A 12,154-nucleotide genomic window follows, 5' to 3' on the forward strand; every position below is an offset into this window, starting at 1 on the left:
CTCTGAAACAGGACATCATGGACTCTCCTCCATGAAGCACTTCTGAGGAAGGAACACTTCACTTTCCTTCTGATTCTGAACTGGGGTAAATCTGGAGACTTGGGGCCTCAGGTGCCCTGAAGACCTTGACGGCAACCTGGCTGAGCTGAGAGAATGGCTGCTTGATCTGAGAAGCCCCAAGGAGTTTTTCAGTCTCAGCCCCACTGCAACTTCTTGATCTTCTATTTTTCTGCCTGCAAAATAAAAGCACCTCATTTTTCTGTTTCTTTTTTTTAAATTGAAGTATATTTGATGTCCAATATTATATACAACATAGCGATTCACAATTTTTAAAGGTTATATTCCATTTATAGTTATTACAAAATACTGACTATATTCCCTCTGTTGTATAATACATCCTTGTAGCTTGTTTATTTTATACATAATAGTTTGTGTCTCTTAATCCCCTACCCCTACCTTGCCCCTCTCCTTTCCCTCTCCCCACTGGTAACCACTAGTTTGTTCTCTTTATCTGTGAGTCTGTATCTTTTTTGTCATATTCACTAGCTTGTTTCATTTTTTAGATTCCACATATAAGTGATATCATACAGAAGCACCCCATACTTGGCGTTCTTAAGAGGAAAGGTACTCTATGACAATAATGTTGATAAAAAGTGTGCTGCCTTAAACCTAGATACAATGTAATAATAGCTTTCACTTTATCTTTTGATTTTCACAATAAACTTACTTGAATTTCACAATAAATTATTCCACTCATGAAGATGCTGAGGCACAGAGATGTCTTCTAGAGCCAACGGTGACATCCATCGTTCCATTACCTTGCGAGTGGACCTTAAGTTTGGGGTCCTGCTTTTCCAACTGGCCATTGAAGAATCTGCATGGCTGATTTGACCTCACCAAGGAGACGGGGTGTGGTGTTTGAATTTCTTCACTCTCTCGTCTGCCCAAGCTCTCACAGAACTAGATCTGGAACTGGAACGCGAGCCAACCACGAGGGTGGCAGTCTTCCTGGTAGGCCCTCCTGCCTTTCTGTATTCAATCCATGGAGTATTATGTGGCTGTTGGTAATGATTATTGGGTATAGGTGTTGCCACTATTACCTTAATCCAGAGAGTTACCAAAAAAGAAGTTTAAAATGACCAGGAAAAACACAAAGTGGCCTGAACCAGGACAGGGGCTTTGGAGATGGAGAGAGATTTTGGCTTTTGGAACAATCTGGTGGGTTCATGCTTTTGTGGCGGCCATGGATCCAGGTGGCCCTGACCGCCCCCGCCCCCGCCCCCATCATTATCCACTAGGGGTTGTAAAATGGTCGCTTACCACCTTGCTTGGTTTGGTTCACATGGCACTTTTTTTTTCTTTTGTGAGCGGGACCCTGAGCTACACTCTCAATATGCATGGTTTTATTACTCAGAGGAACATGGCATTATTTTTTATTGTGCATTACTTGCCAAAATAAAATACAGATTTTTAATATCTAGTGGGTACGTACTGGTCCACCTGAACCAGTTGTTAAATTGGTGAAATCTTCCTGTTCTCTTTGGTAAATACTTTCCTGAGTGCCCTTAGTGCCCCCCTTCCTCCAGGGGGGACATTCCCCGATAGCACCCTCAAGCCCACTTCCCTACAATCTGGCTATAAAGAGGTTCCATCTGTCATTAAGGGCTTCAGGTCCCCGCTCCATCGCAAGGTCTCACATCCATTTGCTGACTAGTCCTTGCCCTGAGCCATGATAGCTGTTAACTACTTTGACTGTCTCCCCTGCCTTTAGGTGACAGTCTGTGGCCTCTGGGCTGGACCATGCAATCTTGCCTCTGGAGCAGGGGGTGTATTCCAACACAGATGGCTTTGGCGTTTGTGTTGATTTTGTTTTTAACTTTTAATTATAAAAGCTCTTTTATTTTTGGAAGTGTTTACATTTCCATAGCACAGTGCTAACTCTGATCAACCTGGAGAGGATTAGGTAAATTTTTATAACTTAAGGGAAACAGGAAATTATTTTTAATTTTTGCAGCTCCAACATATTAAAATAATGTGATTTTCTTTTCGGTTATTGAATGCCATTCCAGAGACATGTCTAAATTCTTTATAGTCAGCATCAGGTAGCAGTACAGCTTAAAAAAAATAATAATAATAATAAAATACCTATTGTACTTTCTAAAGCCAGCCTGTTTGCCTTTCCTTCACAAACAGCCCATCTACGTGAGACTTAAAGGCCAACCTTAGAGGGACCTGCTGTTTCTCCTCCAAGAAATTGTTCTGCGTCTAGAGACACATGTGTTCCATTTTAATTAGAAACCAGTGGGGCACTGGGCCGGCTGGCTAACAGCTCAGGCCATGCTGGAAACCAGAGGGCTGAGTGGAGGCCAGGACGTCTGAGCATATCTTCAGGGTAAGATATTTGGTTACATAAGGGAGGGGAGCTATGGCCAGTCCGCCCATCTGGAGAAAACTTTCTGGGTGGCAGGAGCTAAGGATAGGGTGAAAGAAAGTGATACACTGGGGAGAGACGTGAGGTGAGGGGAAGAGGCCAGGCCCTGGCTGCCTGTGTCAGCCTGAGAGGTCAGCTTCGCCTCCCCCTGTGTCTACCCGTCTACCCCAAATCGTGGTGGGACTAAATCGTGGTGGGGTTCACTTGGTGCCTGTTTGCACGGCTCTGCAGCTCTCCTCTTCATGATCACCTGGATAAACCCACTTCTCACCGCACTGGCTAACAGGCTGACCCACTGGCCCTCCCTCCAGGTTTTCCTGAGTTGGTACAATTGAGAGAAAGGCAGGCTTTTCTGAATTCCCCTCCCTCTGCTTCAGAGGGAGTAGCTTCCCCCTCTCCTCCCGCCACAGTTGGACTTTCCTGCTTTTATAGCTCCCATTCCATCCCATCCTAACTAGAGCTTCCAGATCTCTCTTCCCACTAGGATGTGAACTGTGTGAGGCTGATGACCAGACCTTCCACTTGCTTGTAGAGCCAGCCTCTGGTGCCATATCTGCAGAAACTAATTCAGTAAGTGGAATACATGTTTGTCAACCAAATGCAGGCAAAATCCAGGCTCGGTGGGAAACAGCACTGACATTATTGTGTGCTTTTGCCACAATCATGCCGCTTTCAAGGATGCGAAGCGTAGTTAAGACCTTGAGGTTCGTTGGGAATCGGGATTAATGCATCACACGGGCGGAAGATTGAAGCAAATAGGATCAGTAAACTTTCAGTCACTGAATGGTTTAAGAGCTGGGAAATTGGTTGTGGCTTGATGGTGAATAATCGCTCAGATACATGCGTGACCCTCAAATGTCAGTCTCACATTCTGGACAAATCAGTGTTCCATTTGTGTAATTTATATTCACTTTGATTCCACGATACTTTTTTTTTTTTTTGCGGTACGCGGGCCTCTCACTGTTGTGGCCTCTCCCGTTGCGGAGCACAGGCTCCAGACGCGCAGGCTCAGCAGCCATGGCGCACGGGCCTAGCCGCTCCGCGGCATGTGGGATCTTCCCGGACCGGGGCACGAACCCGCATCCCCTGCATCGGCAGGTGGACTCTCAACCACTGCGCCACCAAGGAAGCCCCACGATACATTTTTTTTGCACACCGTTGCCGCTCTGTTGGAATTAGTTGAGCTCATTTGTCGAGCTCTCGCGGCGGGCCGAGGCCTGTGGGAGACGCCTTGCAGGTATGAACCATCACAGCGGTGCTGGGAGACGGAGAGTGTCCTCACTGCACACGTGAGGGTCCGGGGCTCAGACTGGACCCAAGGCAGCATGGCCCTGTGCTCAGGGAGACTCCGTTTCCAGGCTCTGCTGCTTATAATTATGGGACTTTGGGGAAGTTACCTAAGTGTAGTCATTAAAGCCAGAATATTTGGTAAGAAATCAGTGTTTGTCTTGGCCGACCCATGCTGGGCCAGTGCAGTTAGAGGAGCAGTGGTATGTGAATGACTTGCTACGCGTCAGATGCACACATATTTACGAGAACTTTGTGACCTCTGTTCCCTTTCTCTGGGATGTGAGAAGTATGCTCTAAAGTCGGCATACTTTCAGTTGTGCTAGTTCCGGAGTTGGGAAGAGCCTGTTCAACTCACAAGCTGGGCAGGCCTTTCTCTTGGACCAGAAAGATTTATGACCTGATCAGCCAAAAGCCCCACCACAAAAACCTCATTGAGCTGGTTACACATTATCTTCCAATATCAGCTCAGATAAAAGGACCGTCTGGCCCCCTGACAATCATCCATTGGCTCTGCACAGTGTAGTATCGTACAGCGCTTCCTCGGGAGCTATAATTAGGTGATGGTGTAAGGAGTCCACAGCGCACATTTGCATAGTGACTCTATTTGTTTCATGATGTCACTTGCTCACTCGAGTCCCTTCTCATCATATGGCCTTCGCCGGAGTGTGGTTGGAATTCAATACACATGAAATCAGACCTTCACTGAGTTTTCTGTGAAGTAATGATAGCACTTAGGATGAATCATTTGGGACAAGAACCTTTACATACCTGAAACATTATGACTTAAGAGCCGAAGTTCTGGGAACCTCACTTTTTAGCTCTTTAATCTGGACAAGCCCCTCAGCCTCTCAGAGGCTTCCTTTGTTCATCTGGAACTTGGGATTCATGGTACTAGTTAGTTCAGTGGGTTATAATGTACAGTGTATAAAATACCTGCCTTTCTTCCCCCCCAACCCCAATCAATGACCACGTCCTAAACATTCCACCTCTCAACTCCTTCCACGTTTCTCTATATTCACGGCCACCATCCTGGGCCCAGCCGCTTTCCTCTCTTGCCTTAGACCGTTGCACTAGCCTCTTGGCTGGTGTCACTGCACCCACTCCTATATTCCTCTTATAGACTGGCTGCTTCCACAGTGATCTTTCAGGACAATTGCCTGGAACATAGCCTCTAGCTTAAAACTTTCCAGTGGCATCGCTGTGCTCTTAGGGCAAAGCCCCCAGTTCCTCATCTTGACCTGTAAGATGCTGCATGATCTGTCCCTGTCTGTATCACGAAGTTCATGTCATGCCACTCTTCCCCTACCACCAGCATTCCAGCCAAATAAGTTTATTTTCAGCAATTCAAATACATCAAGAGCTTCCCTCTTTAAAAGCACTCTGCACTGGATGTTCCTTCTGCCTAGTACATTCTCTACCCCTTCTTCATCCCCTCCCTGCCCTGCCAACTCCAGATGCTCCTTCAAGAACCAGTTTGAAATGCCACCTCCTTGGGAAATCCTCCTGAGACCCCGCCCCTCCCCCGCATTATATAATCTCCTGATAAATAGTCAAACTCTTCTTCCCGGCATATGTCACAACTCCAATTAAATAATTACCTGGGAAGATATTTGTTTAAAGCTATCTCCCTCTCTGGGCTGTTTCTAAAAGCCAGTCTTATTCCCAGTACACGAAGCGACACGTGACGCTCGCTGATGGAACATTGTGGAGGGGATAAAGCTTGTTACTCCTCTCAGCACTAAATGCTACCATTTTTGCAGTTGAATATTCTTGGGGCACCTTTACTATTTAATCTCCAGCTTCCTCTTGGTTGAGGACAGATGGCTCTGTGTGAGGGAGACTCATCTCTGCGTTTTCTTGGCCACTGAGGGCTGGGTGGAAAGCATGGCAGGAGTCAGGAAGAGTCACTGACCTGCTGAATGTCAGAGCTAGAAAGACGTTTAGGGTTCAACAAACCCCATGGCCACATTTTACAGATGGGGAAACTGAGGCCAAGAGAAATTGAATGTTACGCCCAAGAGCAGAGTTAAGGAATGGATTCAGTGACCCTAAAATATTGTTTTCTCAGGCATTAATACACCCATAGAAAGAAATATATTTATACATGATTTGTAGAACATTTTCTAATTTTCATTTCTATTACTCCATTGATCTTCATAGCAGCCTTGGGAAGAAGGAAGGGCAAGCATTGTTCATTGTCATTATACAGATGAGGAAACAAGAACAGAGGGTCTAGGTGATTTATACCTATACCCAAGGTCAACCCAACTTACAAGTGCAAAACCTTGAGTCCCTGAGCTTCTGGTTCTTGGAGGCATCTTTTCCCTCCTGTATTGCTCTGTTCCTCTTACAAATAAATACTTGGGTAACTCCGTTTCTGGTAAGAAATGCATGGGCTGGGGAGCACCAGCTGGGAGCAAAGAAAAATTGTTTCATTCTCTTCCTTGCTTATTTAGTGGCTGTGATGTCTGTGACCCAGGCTTCCCACTGTCAGGTGACACTGCCTAAAGTCAGAGGGTGTGATGGGAAGAGAGTGTAAGCGCTGTGGATTCAGCTTCATCTGGGCTTGAGCCCTGGCTCTGCTACTTACAACTGGGTGACCCTAACCAGCTGAACAGGAACCTCTCTGAGCCTTAGGTGTCCAGCTATACAATGCAGGTACTGGCTGCCTCTCCCTAGCTTTGTTTAGGATTAAATGAGGTAGTGCTTATAAGATACAGAGAAAATAGAAGGCACTCCATAAACACTATTTATCTTAACAACCAAGGCAGCCTGGAGCAACAAAGTTGAGAAGGAAGATGTCAGAAAAAGCCAGCCTTTGGGTTGAAGAGGCGTGGGGAGTTGTCAGAAGGGCAAAACGAACCCTGGAGGTGTGGCTGGAAGGGGAGCAGCTCGGCGGGGCTGAGGCAGATTGAGGCATTTTAGCTGCAGTCTCGTTGGCTGCCTCCTGATGTCATGGGCCCAGTGCGTCCTGCTGCGTGAGCGTGTGCCTGCTCGCGGGGGTGGGGGGCTGGGGGGCTGGGGACAGGTGGTATCCCAGCTGCGCCCCCCTCATCACCAGCATCATCAGTACATTTCCACGCAAGTTACGTTTCCTATCTCTGCATTTGGAGGGTGAAAGTTAAAAAAGTAAATGGGAGAAAATATTTTTAAATTCATCTGATTGTCAATCTGAAAATGGTTCCATTCTTAAAGCCATTTGGGAGCTTTTGTTTCTCTAAGCTGTGACTTCACAAAATGCAGCCAGAAATGGTGATTTAAGGAATCTGCTCAACTGCACTGACACTATTTTATGAGTACCTTTCTTCACAGTCTAGAAGTTGATGTCTAAAACACCATCCCTAATGGTTAAACTAGAAAATATACATTGAGGATGGTTTTTCATTGACAACATTTAAATAAAAATTTCACGGCAGACTCAGGAGCGAGGTGGAAGGGTTGTGGAAAGAGGTGACAGGTGATCAAAGTAGAGAGACCCAGTCAGAGAAAAGAGAGCCCAAGTCATTCCTGTGGAGGGTGGCCTGCTTCTGAGGCAGAAGTCATGGCCTTGGGGGATTTACCAGGTCCAAGGGCTGTGCCTCAGCCCACAGGCTCTGTCACTGCATTTTGTCCACAGATCAAGGGCAAGTCCAGGGGCAGACCCATCCTCCCCAAGCTCCTAAGACTGAAATGAAAGCAGAAGCTGGATTAGTTAATTTCCGGCACGAAATCACCGTGGCAGAGGTCCAGAATCCCCCATTGGCATAGCGAGCTCATTCTCTCCTTGTAGCAGGCAGCCGTAGAACCGAGTCGAGTCAGAGGAATCGAATGTCTAATGGGGAGGGAGAGAGCATCTGAGTCAGCCCTGCCACGGGGGCCCAAGGGCACCAAATCCCCAAGCCAAGGCTCCTCTTCCTTCGGGAGGACACTGCCCACATCTGCATCTGTGAGAGCTCTCTTCCCGTTGCCACCAAACCCCATTTTAAAGGGCACATCCTTTTTTCTGAGGAGACGGCAAAGCTTTCTCTCCTCCACGGAGTTGTACAGTCATATATTTTCCAAAGATTGAAAATGATGAATCCAAGTTAATAAATGAGATGTTCGGTATGGCGAGGAAATTGAGGCATGTGCACATTCCTTGAAATGTCTCCTACGTGCAAAGGAAAAGAAAGCAAGCGAGGATGTTACAACGTGTGTGGGTGGGAGAGGAAGGTGGTCTCTGGACTGCTCTGACTACCTTAGGTTAGTTAAATTGTTGAGAATAAGGAAGCAAGCAGTAAGTGTCTAAGTGGTGGTGGTGTGTCAATATGATTCACTGTCTTCTCTGGGTCTGGCTCCAGGTTCCCATTCTCCTGCTTCAACCCACATCCCTGGGATCCATCCACCCAGTGGCATCAGTGATCACATGGGCGCTGGTGACCCTTACCTCTCTATCCCCTTCCCTTTTCTGCTGAGCTTGGGGCTCACCTTCAGGTCCATCTTTGCCTTCAAGTCCCATAGGCAGCCTAAGTGCACCACATCCAATGTGGTGAACTGGTCATCAAGCATCGGTGGGCACCTACTGTGCCCACCAGTGGCTCCGTCAATCCCATCATCCAAACGTAAACGTGCGAATGAGTCACAGTCCCACCTTCCCCCTCTGCCCTCAAATCTAACCTGTTACCACATCCAGTAGATTATTTCTTCTTTCCATTCAACACACTGGTCTCCTCCTCTCCTTCCCATTCCAGCTATTATTGCCTCGGTTCAGACCTTCAGCCACATCTTTCTCCTGGGCTGTTGCAGTTGCCTCCTAACTTGTGTCACTGTCTCTCCTCGTATCTCCTCCAAGCCATACTCCACGCTGCTGCTGCAGGGGTCTTTCTGCAGCTCACATGTAATTACGATGCGACCCTCAAAGCTTTGTGTCACGTGCAAGATAAAGTCCAAAGTCTTCACTGAGGCAGGTGAAGCTCACCTGCTCCTGGACGCTGTCCATCTCTCCAGCTTTCTCTTTTACTTCACCTCTCTAACCTCTTCACTTAGTACACGTTTATCACATACCTGCTTTGTGCCAGGTACCATGTATGTGCTGGAGACACAGCAGTAAAAATAACTGTCATCCTGTACCTTACAATCCGTCTACACCAAGCACGTGTTGTTTCAGCTTAATGCCTTCGCTCACTCAGTTCTCTCTGCTGCTCCCCTGAGACTGCACATCTACTGGCAGGAACAGTAATCCTTCAAGCCTTAGCTTAGGGCCCCTTCCTTAATGGAGACACCCCAGAACTCTCCTTCCTCTGTGCCCCAACTGCCTTGTATACACAGTTCTTTCCTGTGCTCAAAGTATTCGGAGGCAGGCCCCGCCCACCACATCCGACCTGTGTGACCTTGGGCAAGTACTGGCCCGTGGTTTCCTCATCTGTGAAATGAAGACAATGATGATATTGCAGGAAAGGCAAAACTTTCTCTCTCTTCATCTTAGGTTTTCAGTTGGGACTCTTCGACAAAACGATTAACAGGAGAAAAGCAGTTTACTAATGCGTGCAGCACTCATCACTCGGGAGAAACCTGAATAAAAAGTAACTCAAAGCGTGGCTTAGAATTTCAGCTTATCTAGCATCTTCAACAAAGAACAGTAAAGCTGGAGAGAAATGACAGGATAAAGGAAAGAAGCTACAGGCTTCCAAGGGTGGCAAACAGTGGGAAGGTAAATAAATGGGAGGGAACTAATGGAGTGAGATTTGTTTGCAGATTCCTCTGGGGCTATCTCTGGTCTGATAAGAATCTGTCTCCAGTAAAAGGAGAATTTATATTGTGCTTTTAGACAGAAAAAGGGGGAACTTCTGAGTTTGTTGCTTCTTAATTGCCTTTAGCTCAAGATAATTTTTATATCAAAGAGGCATATGTTGGGGTGACATATTCTGGTTTCTTTCAATACCAACTTCATAATGTTTTAAACATAGTCTGGCCCAGTGTGCACCCAATAAATATTAGCTGCTGTGATGATGATCATGAGGATGGCAACAAGGGAGAGAAAAATGGTGCAGCCACCGTGGAAAACAGTTTGATGGTTTCTCAGAGTTAAACATACAGTCATTACATGACCCAGCAGTTCCACTCCTAGGTATACACCCAGGAGAAGTGAAAACACATATCCACACAGAAACTTGTGCGCACAGAAAGTTGTACACAGATGTTTACAGCAGAATTATTTGTAGTAGCCCAAACCCAGAAACAACCCAAATGTCCATTGACAGGCGAATGGATAAACAAATTGTGTATATAATACAAAGGAATATTATTCAGCCGTGAAAAGGAAGTTCTGATATATGTTACAACTTAGATGAATCTCTGAAACATTATCTGTCAGATGCCTAAGGGATGAGTTGGGGCTTGTAGAAAACAGCCTTCTGACAGCTTGTTCCAAAGTGATTCTGTTAACAGAGACCTGAATTACTAGGATTTGGATGGAAAAGGGGGGAAGTGGTCCCAAACAACAGGTAGCGTGAGAAGAGGATCAAACAAATACCAGGGAAGATGGTGGGTAGGTGGGACGGGGAGATTCTTGTCAGCACTGGTAAGAGGGTGGCAAGGAAGCAGGAGGTGGGCAAGGTGCTATGGCCACCACAAAGAGCGTGTGTGACCCACTCTCTGGGGAGAGCCCTGAAACCAGGGCAGTGAATGAACAGTGAGACTTGGAGCAAAGGGATTTGGGAGGATTCTGTGGCTATGATTTAGAAGTCTGGAGAGAAATAAGGCAGCTGTAAGGAAAGACGTCAGCTGTGGGGAATGCACAGGACAGTGTGCCAGGTGAGGCTGAAACAGTCAGTCTGCGGGATTCAGTAGAGTCTGCACCCAATAGCAGGGGGAGCGTGCCACCAACCCAGGTTGAGATGGTGGACGCTATGGTGTCCTGTAGGACAGAGATGAGGCTGTGAGAGGGGACCACAGACCCCCTTACTCAGGGTGTATCTCCTAGTTCTCCAATTCCCAGAGTTCACTAGACGTTATCTCCCTTGGGTTCCTGCAGCCTTTGGTACCTGCCTCAGTTTTACCTTGTTCTTCTTTCTCAGTAGGTTGAGAGCATCTTAAGGGCAGATGTCTTGGTTGCCACACAGTCCAGGCAGGAGGCACTCACACTCCGCTCCTTTGGTAGAATAGCATCTCATTATTTAGGGAATAAGCCTGCCTTCCAGATACCCTCAGGGAATGAAAATGCCTTCCCAGTTGATGGTTACAGATGGCATTCCTAACTTGTTGTCTGGTGGGGACAGGAAGTAGAACTCATAACCATCCTCCAGAAGAGGAATGAATAAGTCTCTAGGAGAGGTCAAAGGTCATCTCTTTTTTCTTTCAGCATCTTCATTTTTGCATGCGGGGGTGCATTTTGGTGGGAAGCTTGGAAGGGCTGTTCTTGGATAATGGTATGTTTGAGCTGGGAAAGGATGGAAGAACGTGAAGAGACTTGGTATGTGATGAAGCAGAAAAGAACAAGGAAGGGCTTGGTTTATTGGACTTTACCATGCAAACAGGCTGGGCCGCAGGCACTGGTGGCAGTGAGGCTGTGATCAGGAAACCTTCACTTGGCTGGGTCTCTGCTGCTCCTGGGAGGCCCTGGGCCATGCGGCTGCGTTTCGGGGCTGTGCTTAGTGGACTGGTTACAATAGTCAGTGTTACAGATGCACTGCAGCTTCTCTTCTGGGTTCTACGTTCCTGGGGGGTTGGTGAGGGGTGGGCAGGATACCATCTGCTCTTCGAGGCTGTGTTACTTGCCTGATAGGGCTTTTCATACAAATTTTTCAGCTTTCAGCATTGTCTGCTTATGACTATTTACCCCCACACTAAGGCCAGGAAGGTCAGCCTGGCCTCGTTGAACGTAATCCCAGATTGATAGTGTTAAACTGCCGTCTTCACTGTGTCTCCCCACTGTAAACGTCTCCCCTGGTCTGCATTGTTGCTACCCAGAGCATGCTTTGAGGGCCAGCAGCACCTGTATCACCTGGGAGCTTGTTAAACATGCAGAATCCCAGGTTCCATCCCAGACCTGCTGAATCAGAATCGCATATTAACAAGCTCCCTGGGTGCTTTGTATGCACATTGAAGTTGGAGGAGGTCTGGTTGAAGTAGACTGAGATAAGCACAACTTCTTAGCTGACCCCATATCACTCATTGCCCCTCCAAGTAAATATTCACTCCAGGATATCTTGATCTAAATCAGCTTGGTGTCCTTAAAAGCTCTCTCTTCACATGTGTGCTTCTGGCCTTTAGTTTCAGACCTCATTCTTATTTTTGTGTACAGAAATTTGTCCAGTACTTATTCTTCCATAACTGATTTCTCCTAAGGTGCTGCCTTTATTTCCCCATTATTCCATGTCCCACAATCAACCCCATGTCTTCCCCAATTCCACCTCAACCCTAAAATTCCAGAATGCTACACCATATGAGAGCCCACTGTCCCTTTCTTTGCCTGGG

The sequence above is a fragment of the Delphinapterus leucas genome, chromosome 3, assembly GCF_059928025.1.
Source record: "Delphinapterus leucas isolate spDelLeu-1000000601 "Yukka" chromosome 3, BTC_Dleu_Yukka2, whole genome shotgun sequence".
Lineage (NCBI taxonomy): Eukaryota > Metazoa > Chordata > Mammalia > Artiodactyla > Monodontidae > Delphinapterus > Delphinapterus leucas.